Genomic DNA, 15161 nt, shown 5'->3' on the forward strand with positions numbered 1-15161 from the left:
ATTATTTTTGTAGCTATTGAGAGTGGGATTGATCTGAGAGGCAGGAAGACCCCACGGATGGTCCCTGAAAGTACCACTGCGTGGGGTCCCGAGTGAAACCCTGGCGACCCCCTTCTTGGGTAAGCGCCTCCTTGCAGCCGGAGGCGGTGCGCAGGCCTCGGGGGTGCGGCGGCCAGGACAGGAGTGGGCAAAGTGGCTCCCAGCGTGACCTCGATCCCAGAAGTTCTGGACAGCTGCCGGTCCTGGTGCCGGGCGGACCCCGGCGCCGGGGGCTCCTGCTCCTCCCCTCCCCCGTGGCTGCGTCCGCGGGCCGGCCCCGTCCCAGGGAGGCGCCCCGAAAGCCCCCTCCCGGGCAGCCCCCGCCCCAGGGAGGCGCCTGGCAGCCCCCGCCCGAGTCGGACCTCGCGGGCAGCCCCCGGGAGGGGCTCGCTGCGGGGGCCGCTGCGCTTCTCCGCCCCACCGCGTCAGGCTCCGCAGCTCCCGCCCGCTGCCCGGGCAGCTGCCCACGCCTGCGGCGCGCAGGGCTCCCTGGGTGTGCGGCTCCTGCTCGGAGCCATCTCCGTTGCTCTTGGCTGTCACCCCCCGCCCCGCCCCTGCTTGGGGCTGTCCTGGGGTCTCTGGTCCCTTCTGGCCTCCCCTGCACAGCGGCCCCGGTGGGGTCCCGGCCTGACGGCGTGGCTGGGCCCCTCTCCGCACAGCTCCTGTAGCCTCCCCCGGGGGGCGGGGCGGCGCGGGGGCAGACGCGGGGAGCAGAGGGTCTGGGCGGGGCTGGGGGGGGCTCTCTTTCAAGAGCCCAGAGCTTCCGGAAGATCTGCTCTTCCAGGCAGGGCAGGGCAGAGCAGAGGCTGGGTGGGGTGGGCGCCTGGGGGCCTGGCCCTGCTCCCTCCCACAGGAAGTGGGGACAGGGGCTCCCTACTCACCCCAGCCCACCTCCAGACCCAGCGCTCAAGCCCCGCCCCAGCAGGTGGCTGAGTGAGGCGGGGGGGCCTCACCACCTGGTCGCCCCCGCAGACCTCAGAGGAGCCCCAGCTGCCCCCTGCTGGCCGAGTGCAGCTCCGCACTTCACCCACGTCGCGGGTGAGCCGGCCTGGGCGGGCGGACGTGCGGGAGTCGCGGTAAACCAGGAAAAGTTGATCCACACCGTTCCCATGCAGTTGTTAGGGCTTGAACTGAACACTTAACTCACTGCTTCTGTGGGACTCCAGCGCAAGGGGTGTGCTGCACCTGTGGGCAGGCAGCAGGTGGGTGCATCCCCAGGGATCGGAAGTGAGTGCAGGTGGGGAGCCGATTGGGCCCCAGGCTGGGGAAGCAAAGCCCGCAGTTTCAGAGGTGCCCGGAACCGGAGAGCCCTGAGGTTTCGGGGGGGGGCGCTCTGAGTCCCCAGGACTGGCCCCAGGGCTGGGACGGCTGTGTTCACATCACACACCAGGCTTTGCCTTGCGGACCCCGGGAATGGGCACTGCCTCATCCCCTTGGAGCCCAGGCTGGGGTCCCCGGGGGAGGAGAGGACTTAGCAGGGGCAGCCAGGTCTGTCCCATCACCGGGAACTTTGTGCCTCCTGGGGACCGGTTCCAGGCGCCTGCAGTGGGAGGGAGGCGGGGCTGGAGAGAGGGGTGGGAAGAGGGGGACCCGCCCTGCAGCCGCAGCTGGGGCCCGCGCTGCGCGGTTCAGAGGCTGCCGCGCTCATCGCTGGGCTGGGCCCCCTCTGCTCCTCCAGACCCCACACCCCAGGATCTAGGTGAAGGGGGAGGGGCAGGGGCACACAGGCGGTGCCTCTGAACTCCCTGAGCCCTGTTGGGAATCAGCTGGGGTTGCAGGCTTCCCCACACAGTCACTGGAAGTCCCTCGTGGGCTTCAGCAGGCGTGAGGAGTGGCCAGGCTCAAAGGTGTGGGATGGGAAATGTCACTGTGGCCACACCAGGGCCAGCCACCTGCTGGCCTGGACCCCTCCCCATTGCTCTCAAAGCCCAGAGCCTCCCAGGAACAAAGCACCACCCCCTGCTCCCGTCCCAGGCACGGAGCACTCCCAGTGGGGCTCCCCTCCCCCCACCCAGCCACTGAGCACTGGACGCCGGCCCTGTCCCTGTCCTTGTCCCCAGCCCCAGCCTCACCTTCCCGGTGGAGGTGCAGCACCGGGCCTGGCTCTGATGTGGGCGGCCGGGTATTAATTTTTGCTCCAGACTCTGAGAGAAGCATCCATGCTGTTGACACACAGACGCTGCAGGAGGGAAAAGCTGTATTGAAAAGGGGAGGACGGGAGCACAGTTCCCATCTCGGTGGGCCGTGCGCCAGAAGGTGTGTCTGGGGGGGGGGGTGACGGGAGACAGAGAGGGCTCCTGGCAGCCCCTCCAGCCATGGTCCACCGTGGGGGAGAGAGAGACAGAGAGGGGGAGCCTCCTCCGATGCTGGCCCCTGTGTGAGGTGGGGCGGTGCCTCTCCAGGTGTGGGGCCGCCTGGGGATTGTCAGGCACCTCCCCAAGTTGCCCCTGGAGCTCAGCGTCCCTGTTTTCATGACATTCCCCTCCCCCCATCCTGGGAAAGCGAGCACTTTGATGGACAAGTAGAATAGAGTTACGTGGGGCAGCATGTGGGAGGCTTCCTGGTCTCCCACGTGGGTGCAGGGCCCCGAGCACTTGGGTCACCTTCCGCTGCCTTCCCAGGTGCATGAGCAGGGAGCTGGATCAGAAGCGGAGCAGCCGGGCCTGGAACCGCAGCTCATTTGGAAGCCAGCACTGCAGGAGGGGGCTTAACGCACCGCACCACAGCGCCAGCCCCGTGAGGACGACTTTCCAGGGCTGGTGCCGGGGGAGCCGCCCAGTTCCCGATCTCGATGCCGTCCCGTCGGCAGCACCTTCCCGCTGTGCCGCTCCCGCCAGCCCTGGCTCCGTGGATTTCCTAAAAGCTCTGTTACTCCCAGGCTCCCGGTGAGCGGAGGAGGAACAAAGACATGGAGAATCCGAGGCTTTGGGGGTTTCCTCATCGGATCCGGACCCGGCACCTCCTCCCTGCCATGAGTGTCCCCAGGCGACATTTACCCCCAATGACCAATCTGCCGTGAGCCAGTGACAGCAGGTGCAAGATAAAACATCTGATACCATGCAGCACATGAACCAAGCCGAGAATGAAGGAAACGTCTTAACTTGATAAACGGAATGTAAGAGGCGGCTGGAACCCCAGAGTCTCTCATAAAACAGAAAACTCCAGCAAATGCCCCACGCGTGCATTTGTTAAAATCAGGCACGAGACCAGTGCCCCTCACCGCTTCTGCTCAGCGCACCTGCTCAGAACACGAGACCGGAGTCAGAAGCAGAGACAGAGCTATGCCTTGAAGATACAGTCACTACAAAGATGACAGAAAATCTGCAAGGTGCAAAGATTTAAGATCTACCTGGAAAAGCAACGTGCGGGGTGCTCGTTTGGCCCAGGTTAAGTCCCCGCCACACAGCAGAGTGCTGGAGTCTGGGCGGCTCCCTGCGGCCCATGTGGGAGCCCTGGGCTGAGTTCCTGCTCTTGGCTCCAGTCTCAGCCCAGTCCCGGCAGTTCTGGGGATTGGAGGCGAGGGGGTGAACCAGCAGATGGGAGTTCTGCCTTTCTCTCTGCTTCTGTATTTAAAAAATTTTTTTTGTGCAAAAACCAAGTTTCATGCATAGGCATCAAACAAGCACAGCATTTAAGGAAACGTGACTCCAGAATACAAGGTACTTAGGGATAAACCTGGCAAATTTCATATAAGACCTGTGAGCAGAAGATGACACAACTTCACTGAAAGTCTAACGAAGACTAAAGGGGGGCTCAGAATAGGCCGTTGTGTGTTGGAGCCCAAATTAACGTGGGCGCTCAGGACTGCAGGGGGTGGGAAGTGGTGATGGACAAGGACAACCATCATGAAGCTGTCCATCCTCCTGCTGGTGCCAGAGCTGGGGCAACGTCCACACCCGGGGCAGGTCTGCGCGGTGGGGGCCTCGGAGGCAGCGGGATTGAGAGTTTGTGGGTGGGAGGAGCTCCTGCAAGCAGTGGGTGCCATGGGAAAGGGAATCCAAAGGGCTCTGCACTGCAGGGGGTCCACACCCTGAGTTGTGAGAGGCAGAGAGAGAGAGAGAGAGCCAAGAGCCAGGAGCTTCTTCCGGGTCTCCCACGCAGGTGCAGGGGCCCAAGGACTTGGCCATCCTCCACTGCTCTTCCAGGAGCATTAGCAGGGAGCTGGATAGGGAGTGGAGCAGCCAGGACTCAAACGGCACCCATACAGGATGCCAGCTGTAGGCGGAGACTTAGCCCACTTGCTGCAGCGCCGGCCTCTTAGCCTCAATTTAATGCCCCTCTCCGTGGAACTCTGGGAAGTGCCATTGTGCACGGTGAACCCTCAGCTTCTCAACAAAAGGAGCTAAAGAAATGGTGAGTGGGGCCGGTGCCGCGGCCCACTAGGCTAATCCTCCGCCTTGCGGTGCCGGCACACCGGGTTCTAGTCCCGGTTGGGGCGCCGGATCCTGTCCCGGTTGCCCCTCTTCCAGGCCAGCTCTCTGCTGTGGCCAGGGAGTGCAGTGGAGGATGGCCCAAGTGCTTGGGCCCTGCACCTCATGGGAGACCAGGAGAAGCACCTGGCTCCTGCCATGGGAACGGTGTGGTGCGCCAGCCGCAGCGCGCCGGCCGCAGCGGCCATTGGAGGGTGAACCAGCGGCAAAGGAAGACCTTTCTCTCTGTCTCTCTCTCTCACTGTCCACTCTGCCTGTCAAAAAAAAAAAAAAAAAAAAAAAAAAAAAAAAAGAAAGAAAAAAAGAAAGAAAGAAACGGTGAGTGGACCTGACCCGTGGAAGCCACAGGTCAGGGCTCGACCCCACCCCACGCCCGTGGGAGACGCCCACCCCCGCCCTCCAGCCTCCAGTTCCCTCTCACGGAGAGCCTGGCTCAGGTTCTGTGCAGTAGCCCCCATGGCATGCAATACCTGTGGCGAGGGCTGACAAGCAGGGACACAGCGTGGGGGCCGGCGCTGCGGCGCAAGGGGCTAAACGGCTGCCCTGAACACGGGCGTCCCGTACCGGAGCACCTGCCAGCGCCCGGCTGCTCTGACTCAGCTCCAGCTCCCGCCGATGCGCCTGGGACAGCAGCAGTGACGGCTCACCTGCTCGTGCGCCTGTCCCGAGTGGAGACCCGGATGGAGCTCCCGGCTTCCACCTCCTGCTTCCGCCTGGACCAGCCCTGGCCATTGTGGCCACCTGGGGACTGGACCAGCGGACAGAAGATCTCTCTCTCTCTGTATGTCCGTCTTTTCCTCTCTTGAAAACCTGCCTTGCAAATAAACAAATGAATCTTAAAAAGACCCCACTGTGGTGAAAATGACAGCCTTTGGGGGAGATGTGGAGACACCACAGAGGCTGCAGGGCTGTGGGGTGCGGGTCTCTGCGAATCCCACCCTGCCTTCAGGGCCCAGCCCCTGCCTCTCGCCACTCAGGCTGCGACTCCCCCAGTCGCCTCTGGAGGCGCTCCAGGCTCCGAGCACGCGGCCCAAGCCTGAGGCCGGCACGCTTCCCACCAGGACGCTGCTAATTTAGTGCCTGGCTGGATTCTGCAGCCCAGGGGTTTATTTAGCAAGCCCAGGGCAGACGGCGCCCTCCCCGTGTGCACGGGACACAGGCCTGCAGCGTGGGATGGAGGAGGGGGGCCTCGGGGGGAGGGGACCGTCGGGTAGGGGACCATCGGGGAGGGGACCGTCGGGGAGGGCACCAGCTGCCGCGGGGCCAGCAGGATTCCGTCCCCGCTGCAGAGAACCTGGGGGAGGCGTCCCCGCCCTGCCGATGCTGCCCTGTGTGCTCCTTCCTGGTGCCTGTCTGTGTGTGACTGTGTGACTGTGCGACTGTGTGTCTGTGTGAGAGACTGTGTCTGTGTCAGTGTGGCTCTGTGTGTGCTTGGCTCTGTATGTCTGCCTGTGTCTGTGTGTGATTGTGTCTCTGTGATTATGTGTGTGTGTATGTCTGTGGGTGTCTGCACATGGGAATATGTGTGACTGTGTGTGTCTGTGTGTGACTTTGTATGTGACTGTGTGTCTATGTGTGTGTGTCTGTGTGACTGTGTGTGTCTGTGTGTCTGTGTGTGACTGTGTGTGTCTGTGTGTGACCTTGTATGTGACTGTGTGTAACTGTGTGTGTGTGACTGTATCTGTGTGTGACTATATGTGTGTCTGTGTCTGTGACTATGTGTGTGTCTGTGTCTGTGACTATGTGTGTGACTGTGTGTGTGTCTGTGTGTAACTGTGTGTCTGTGTATGTGTCTGTGTGTGACTATGTGTGTCTGTGTGTGTATCTATGTGTGTCTGTGTGACTATGTGTGTGTCTGTGTAACTGTTTCTGTGTGTGTCTGTGTGTCTATGTGTCTGTGTGACTTTGTGTCTGTGTGTGTCTGTGTAACTGTTTCTGTGTGTGTGTGTGACTATATGTGTGTCTGTGTGTGTCTGTGTGTCTATGTGTCTGTGTGACTTTGTGTCTGTGTGTCTGTGTGTGTGTCTGTGTAACTGTTTCTGTGTGTGTGACTGTGTCTGTGTGTGTCTGTGTGACTGTATGTGTGTCTGTGTAACTGTGTGTCTGTGTGTGATTGTGTGTCTATGTGTGTGTGACTGTGTCTGTGTGTGTGTCTGTGTAACTGTGTGTCTGTGTGTGACTGTGTGTCTGTGTGTCTGTGTGTGACTATGTGTGTTTGTGTGTCTGTGTGACTATGTGTGTGTCTGTGTAACTGTTTCTGTGTGTGTCTGTGTGTGACTGTGTGTCTATGTGTCTGTATGTGACTGTGTGTCTGTGTGTGTGTCTGTGTGTCTGTGTGTGACTGTGTGTCTGTGTGTGACTGTGTGTCTGTGTGACTGTGTGTGACTGTGTGTCTGTGTGTGTGTCTGTGTGTCTGTGTGTGACTGTGTGTCTGTGTGTGACTGTGTGTCTGTGTGACTGTGTGTGTGTCTGTGTAACTGTTTCTGTGTGTGTGTGTGACTATATGTGTGTCTGTGTCTATGTGTGTCTGTGTGACTCTGTGTGTGTATGTGTGGGTGTTGTGGGGGAGGCGTGAGCAGTCATACCTCTGGTACTGGCAGTGGCGGCCACCTTTGCTGGCTGTGTGTCTGTGTCCCTGGGACCCGTGGGCTCCGGGCCGTGAGGTCTCCGCTGCTGCTGGGCTCATGGCACCATCCCAGGTGTCCTGCTTTATCCTGTTTTCTGCCCTTCTGGGTCCTGTCATTATTTGTTAAAAAAAGATTTATTTATTTGAGAGGCAGAGTTACAACAGAGAGGGAGAGGGAGAGAGACAGAGAGAGGTCTTCCATCCACTGGTTCACTCCCTAAATGGCCACAACGGCCAGGGCTGGGCCAGGCGGAAGCCGGGAGCCAGGAGCTGCACCCTTGGTCTCTCAAGCACCTGGGCCGTCCTCCACGCTTTCCCAGGTGCATCGGCAGGGAGCTGGGTCAGAAGCAGAGCAGCTGGGACTCGAACTGGTGCTCTGACCTGGGAATGCGGCTGTGCCACGACGCCGGCCCCTCCTGCTTGTCTTGGTGGGACTGATTCTTTTCCAAAGCTCAATGCTGGCTTGTATTTAATTTTCCGTTTAATTAATTGCTGTTTTGCCTTTAGTAATTGCTTTCTTCTGCTTGAATGTATTTTGCAGTCTCTGATTGTAGCCTGGTTGTTTTGTTTTTAGTGTCTTTTGTTTCATAATAAAAGCCTTCAGCTTGGGGAACTCCTTGGGGTGTGTGTGTGTGTGTGACTGTGTGACTGTGTGTGACTGTGTATGTGTGACTGTGTGTGTGTGTGTGTGTGTTGCCAACCAGGGTTTGCTTCGTCTCTAACCAGAAAGTTGCTTAGAGAGGTCGCTGTAAGGTCAAGGTCATGGCCTTCAGAATGGCCCTGGAGGCCTGCAAAGATGGCGGCCAGGGCTGGGTCCCTGACCTGGGGAACACACAGAGCAGGGGACGGCCCCTCGTGGCCTGGGGATGGCGCCCGCTGTCCAGGGTCCTGACGGAGCGGGCTCCTCCCCATGCAGCTGCTCAACCCGACTGGTCCCCGGTGCCCCCCTCCCTAGGGTGCCGTTCTCTCTTCCGGCAACCCTGGCGTGTGCACGTGCCTGTGTGCATACGTGTGCATGTGTGTGGGGCACGTGTGGGCACGTGTGTACACGCAGGATGTCCAGTGTCTGGGAACGAACTCTGTTCACTCTGAGCACATTTGCTTGACCCAGAGTCAGGGTCATCTCCTCTTCCCACTCAGCCTCCTGCCCTGATTCCCTGGAGACTGGTCAGCCCCGGCCATTCCCTGCTGGGGCACCTGAGACAGGCGATGTCGGCCCCCCCTCCCACCGCCCCCTGCGTCTCGGCGTCTCCCGTCTACCCAGGGCTCTCCCTGGCGGTGACTGGGTTTGGGGGGTTTAATCCTCTTTCTGCTTCCCTGGCGGCCACTCAGAAAGTCAGAGGAGGTTGCTGTCGCCGACTGAGCGATCCCCCGGGGCTCAACAACACGGGGTGCCGAGGCCCCCACTCCTGGCGCGTTCTGCACTCTGGCATCGGGGGGGGGGCAGCTCCCTCCTGGTCAGGGTCTCTGCTCTTCTTGCACACAGAAGCCCCTGTCTGCTGGGTCTGAAATGCCACTGTAAAGGGTCATATGTCCACACGCGTGTGCACACCTCCCTCCACACATACACACACACCCACACTTACACACAGGCTCGTGCATACAGGCGCCCCGGGTGCACACACACCTTGGATGCACACACACACGTGCACACACGGACCCTCCCGGGCCCCAGGCCCAGAGCAGGCTGGGCCCCCCGTGGGGCCTGACGAATGACAGCCGGGCCCGAGCACCGTGGTTCCGAGTTCCCACCGACGCCGAGTTCCGGGGGAGGAACCCATTTCCTTCAGCGGCTGAGCCGCGGGCCGAGTGCCCAGCAAACGCCACTGGTCACTGACCACGGCTCTCCCGCCATTGCGGGCTCCCGGGCCCCAGCTCGCGCCACCACCAAGGCCCACTAGGTGGCGACAGAGACACTTCCCAGAGGGCAGCGGGGACTCGAAACCCCGCCCCGGAGGGGGTGTGGCCTCAACCCCCCGCCCCTTCCGCTTCCACAAAAGGCGCCTTGGGGACGGCTGTGCTTAGGCTTCGCCGGCAGGGAGACCAGCGCCAGGGACCAAGAGGTGGCAGCGCCGGGGCCTGGCGCCCGCGGTGCCACACCTGAGGCGGCCTCTGAGCTCTGGGACCCTGGCGCGTTCCGCGGACGGCGAGGAGAACAGGGCCAGGCCGGGTTTCCGCTGTGGTCCCAGGGCCGCGCCGTCTTCCTGTCCGCGTGGGCGCCGCGTGGACTTGCGGGGGGTCCCGGGATGTGACGCGGGCTGGGTCAGCAGTGACGCACGAGACCTGCCCGCGGCCGGGCCACTGGGACAGGCGAGCCACCGGTGCCGGCAGGGGTGTGGGGACCCCGGACCCCCCTGCGCGGCCGAGGGCAGCAGGTGTCGCCCGGCGGGGCCCGAGGCCAGCAGTCCACGTCCCCCAGTGTCCGCAGCGGCGGACCAGTGGGCAGCGAGGCACGGCCGTGCGCGGGGTGCTCCTGGGCCTTGAGAAGGAAGGAGCAGGGCCTGGGTGCTCACGGGCGCTGTGTGGGGCGGGGGCGGCGCACGGGCCCACGAGGGACGATGGTCAGCAGGAAGAGGAAGGGCGTTCGGACTGCGGCTGCCCCGCGGACACGCCGGGCGGTGTCCGGCCGGGCAGATCCGGGGCCGGGGCTGGGGTGGGGGCTCCTGGGATGGTGAGAGTCCTCTAGCCCCGACTGTAATGGCGGGTGCACGGCGCTGAATTCAGCGCGGGTGGGCCCCGCTCCTGGATGGTGGACTGGGGTGAGTCAGGTGTGGGAAAGCTCCGGGGGTTGGGGGAAGCCCACCTGGCCTGAGCGGCCTTGAGCTGAGCCCCGGCGTGGGGAAGCCCGCAGGGCTGGAACCAGGGTCCCCAGGCTGCAGGCGGTGAGTGACACCTGCTGTCTTAACCCTCAGGTCGCGGCCATTGGTGCCGCAGCCTGGAGCTTGGTCACAGAGCAGAGCAGGTGCCTCCCTCCCAGGCCCTGGACTCCCTGTCCCCCGGGGCTGCCGTGCCGCCCACTTGTGCCCTAACTGTGGGCTCTGAGTGGCCCCAGCCGGCTGCGTTGCCCAGTAGTCTGCCCCGGGGGAGGGGGAGGGACCCACGGTCTGACCAGGGCCTGCGTCCCCCGGGAACCCTGCCGGGTGCTGTGGTTTATGGCCGAAGGATCAGTGCCCTCCCTGGCAGTAATGGGGTGGGAAGGCCCTCAGGAGGCCAGTGGATGGGCAGTGCCCTCTGAGGGGAACAGCGCAGTCCCGTGGTGGGGCGGTCCCTGTGCGTGGCCAGCAGGGTCCGGAGCCACGCGGGCCTGTGTGTTCCGTGGACGGCACCACGCAGGCATCTGGTCGCGGCCACACAGGGCGAGGCAGCTGCACGCCCAGCTCTGTGTTCTTGGGGCTCACACCCCGGAGGGCGATTGCTGTCCTTGTCCGAAATGCCCTGTTGTTTTTCTGAGACTTACATTTTATTGATTTGAACGGCAGCTTTACAGAGAGATCTCCTAACCGCTGGTTCACTCCCCAAATGGCCACAATGGCCAGGGCTGGATCAGGCCAGAGCCAGGAACCAGGAGCTCCTGTGGGGGTCCTCCTCCTGGGTTCAGGGGCCCAAGCACTTGGTCTCTGTGTTCCGTTGCCTTCCCAAGCGCATCAGCAGGGGGCTGGATTGGAAGTGGAGCAGCCGGGACGTGAACCGGTGCCCTTGTGGGGTGCCAGCATCACAGGCAGCGGCTTTACCTCTTATGTCACAGCGCCAGCCCGGTGCCCTGTGTCCAACCCGAACTCGAGCCTGTTGCGAACTGTGCAACAGAAGGGTGCACGGGGCCAGGCCTGCTCCCCTGTCAGCTCCGTGCCCGTGCCCAGCGCCCAATCAGTTTCCAAAAGTGACCGCGTTTAGGCTTCGCCAAGATGCCGGGGGAAGGGCAAAGCCGACCTCACATTAAGGCCCCGAGGACTCTTGTTGGGCGCCAGGCCCCGCAGTGACAGTGCAGAGCCCGCCGGACTCAGGCCCTTCCTCTCCGCCAGGGTGGTTCTAGCCGGAGTGGACCAGTCCCCCGGGGGGCTTTCCTGACTTTGATCCTTCCTAACCCCAGAAGCGCCTGCCAGCCCCGTGTGGAGCAGGGCCACGCCCGCACTGTGCTCGTGGGTGTTCCGTGGATCCGGATCTGCCCCCGACAGCTGTATTCGGGGCTAATTCGCAATCAGCCGGCTGCACTGCTTCCCGTGCGAGCTGGTAGGTTTCCACTTTGGTGAGCCACGGCACCGGGAACGGCCCACCCCAGGAGGCTCCGGCTGCCTTCTGCCAGCGAAGATTGGACTGCGTCCTGCGGAATCGCACCGTGCACACCCTCTTCTGTCTGGCTGCTTGCGCTAAGCCAGGTCGTGTTGAGGTCTAACGTGTTGTGGTATGCAGCCACGGTCCACCCCTTTGGTCAGTGGGTGGTACCTCTCCGTTGCTCGTTCCGACTTGGGGTTGCTTCCGGTTGGGGACTGCTGGGGAGACAGCTGGAAGAGGTTCTCGCCATCTCGTAAGAGGATTTCGGGCATGAGTCAGAGGAGGAGTGGCCAGCAAGGGAGCAAGGGTTAGTGGGGCAGGGCCTGCGTCAGAACGCGTGGGCACCCCTCCCAGCAAAGGTGCTGCTGGAGATGCACCCTACAGGCCAGGGGGCATCCGAGCGAGGAACGCAGCCGGGAGCGCGGTCCCCTCCTGGTCCCCTCCTGGACGGAGCGTGTGCCGGGCATGGAGTCGGGGGCATCCCCCGGAGCTTCAGACTGGGCAGAGGGAGTCTCCTGGGGGTGGCTAGGACCCCTGCGGAGGGGTCGGGCTGTGGGCGGGACACGGTCGTGCAGAGTGGGGGCTGCTTCCCAGACGGCCACAGGCTGCCACGTTCCTCTCGGGGGCGCCTCGTCTGCCTCTCACACACGGCTGACTTCTGACTTCCTGCCCAACGGGACCACTTCCCCGACACTGCCGTGAGCGCTGCCGTGTTCTGGACACAGGCGCACCGTGGTGTCTCGTGGCTGCCGGGCGCCCCTCCGCGCCGTGTGCCCCCGAGTCCCCGCCGCGGGCAGACCTACCCCAGTGTCGTGCCCATCTTTTCATTGGCCTTCTCACTACTGTCTGAGGAGTGGGAGGGCTCCTGGGAAGTTCCGCGTGCGAGTCCCACGCCTGATCGCGGTCTGGAAGCCTTGGTGCCCTCACGGAGTCTCGAGAGGAGCGGACGCCGGGGAGTTGAGGAAGCGCAGTGCAGCGCCGATTTCTCTGGTTGCGGCCGAGAAGCCTGGGTGCCTCCCATCTGTCTGCCTCCGAGAGTCCGTGCTCGCCTTTTACACCTACCCCTCTGCCCCCTGCTGCCAGGAGTCAGGGAGGGACATGGGCGTAGGGGCGGCCAGTTGCCCCCGCGCCGTTTGTTGGAAGAACTTCCGTCCCCTGATGCGTCACCAGGCGCTTGGGGCAAATATGAATTCACTGAAAGCCACCAAGACGTGGAAGCAACCCGGACGCCCGTGGTCAGGGCGGCGGGCGGGCGGGCGGATGAGCGGAACCTGCGTGTCCACACGATGGAGCGTTTGCGTCCTGAAAGTGAAGGAGCTTCGACGCCTGCTGCCACGCACACGCCTGGTGGCACGGTTGTGTGGAAGAAGCCAGGCAGGAGCCCCCCCCAACTCCATGGGATCCCACGTGCGGGGTCCACAGCGCAGTCAGATTCAGAGAACGGAGAGCAGAGTGGAGGGTGCTGGGGAGGGGCTGGGCACTGGCTCCGTGGGCTCAGCGGTCCAGTTTTGCAGGATGAGGAAGTTCTGGGATTGGTTGCACAACAGTGCGTAAAGTCGGCATCCCTGAAATGCACACTTACAGTCCGCTAAGGTGGTAAGGATGGAGCTGTCCACCCCCTGGTTCACTCCCCACACGGCTGCAACAGCCAGGGCGGGGCCAGGCTGAAGCCGGGAGCCAGGAGCTTCATCCGGGTCTCCCACGTGGGTGCAGGGCCCAAGCACTTGGGCCATCTGCTGCTGCTTTCCCAGGCACATTAGCAGGGAGCTGGATAGGAAGTGGAGCAGCTGGGACCTGAACCGGCACCCACATGGGATGCCGGCGCCACGGGCTGGGGCTTTGACCCACTGTGCCTCAGGGACGGCCCCAGCATATTTTTCACTAAAAAAAATTTGTTTTCATTTGAAAGAGACCAAGATCTTTCATCTGCTGGTTCACTCTCCAGATGCCCACAACTGCTGGGGCTGGAGCAGGCTGAAGCCAGGAGCCCAGAATTCAAGTCTCCCGCGCGTCCGGGACCCAAGTACTTGTGCCATCACCGAAGCTTCCCAGGGGCACGTTAGGAGGGAACTGGAACTGAAGCCAGGACTCCAATGCAGGCACTCACTCGGGATGAGGCTGTGCCAAGCCGCGCCTAGCCCCCGTGCCAAACGCCCACCCTCAGACATTAAAAAAAAATTAACCTTGTACGTGAGAATCTGTGAGCCCCAATGCTGTTCACTGACTGCCCCCTGCACTGACATCCGTGCCCGTGTCTTCTGCGGCTTTATGATACGTCTTGAAGGCAGACAGCACAGTTCTTCCGGTTTTGTTCTTCAGAGTGGTTTTGGCTTTTCCAGAGCTGTGGCGTTTGCCTGGGAACCACAGCGTCGTTTCATTCGTTCCCTGAAATTCACCGCTGGGATTGGGCTGTGATTGCGTTGAGCCTGTAGAACGCTGAGTGCCCACGTGACCACAGTACACCTTCCCATTTCCTTAGGTGGCCTGGAAAGTCTTCCAGCAATATTCCGTAATTCTTGGTATACAGGTGTTGACCTTTTTTTTTTTTGTCAGATTTGCCCCTGCGTATTTTTGATGTCATTGTTAACAGTATTCTTATTTGATTTCTCATTGTGATTGCTATAAAATACGAACCATGTTTTTCACTACCCATAGACTGTCAGCCCTCGGGGCTGTTTGGAGGCTGTGTGGTGTAGTCCACACAGGTCACTCCCATGGACTCTGTCAGCCCTCGGGGCTGTTTGGAGGTTGTGTGGAGTCCACACACCTGTGTAGTCGTTGTGCCTGTGCACAGAGGCAGTTTTTTTTTTTAAAACTTTTATTTAGTAAATATAATTTTCCAAAGTACAGTTTATGGATTACAATGGCTTTTCCCCCCATAACTTCCCTCCCACCCTCACCCCTCCCACCTCCCACTAACACAGGCAGTTTTGCGCCTTATTTTTCAGCTGCCACATCCTCTGTTGATCTCCTTGCCTGCCCGCCCCCCAGGTCTGGAGCTGTGCTGGCCACGTGTTTCCTGCAGCTGCCCATGTCACGCTGGGAGTCACCGTCTGGCCCCGTGTGTGAGTAAGTCAGCGTCTGGGTTTCTTCAAATGCTTTTTCTGCCTCCACTTGGAGAATATCTGGCTTTTCTCTTTTAGTATTTAACACAGTAAATTACGTCGTAGGATGACCTCCAGCCTCGTGTCTTCCTTGCATTGCTGGAGTAAACGCCACTTGGTCGTGACGTATCATCCTTGTTGTGTAGTTTATAGATTTATTTATTTATCTGAAAGGCAGAGGGGCTGAGAGAGGAGAGACAGAGGTATCGTCCATCTGCTGTTTCGCACTCCAAGTGCCCACGTCAACTAGGATAGAGCCAGGCTGAAGCCAGGAGCCAGGAACTCCATCTGAGTCTCCCACGTGGGTGGCAGGGACCCAAGCATTTGGGCCATCATCTGCTTCCCTTACAGGTGCATCAGCAGGGAGCTGGATCGCAAGCAGAGTAGCCAGGGCTTGAGCAACCCACACTCCGATATGGGGTGCTGGTGTCACGGCAGCAGTTTACTCAGCTGTGCCATAACGCTAGCCCCCTTACTACACTGTTTGTTCAATTGTTTTTGAATATTTATTTATTTGAAGAACAGAGAGAGAAGAGATAGAGACAGAGAGATCTTTCCTCTGCTAATTCACTCCCCACATGGCCAGTATAGCCGGAGCTGGGCCAGGCTGAAGGCAGGAGCCAGGAGCTTCTTCCAGGTCTCCCACACGGGTACAGGGGCCCAAGCACTTGGGCCATTCTCTGCTGCTTTCCC

The sequence above is a fragment of the Oryctolagus cuniculus genome, chromosome 1 (assembly GCF_051225735.1).
Source record: "Oryctolagus cuniculus isolate XC-2025 breed Fujian yellow rabbit chromosome 1, ASM5122573v1, whole genome shotgun sequence".
NCBI classification, from domain to species: Eukaryota; Metazoa; Chordata; class Mammalia; order Lagomorpha; family Leporidae; genus Oryctolagus; species Oryctolagus cuniculus.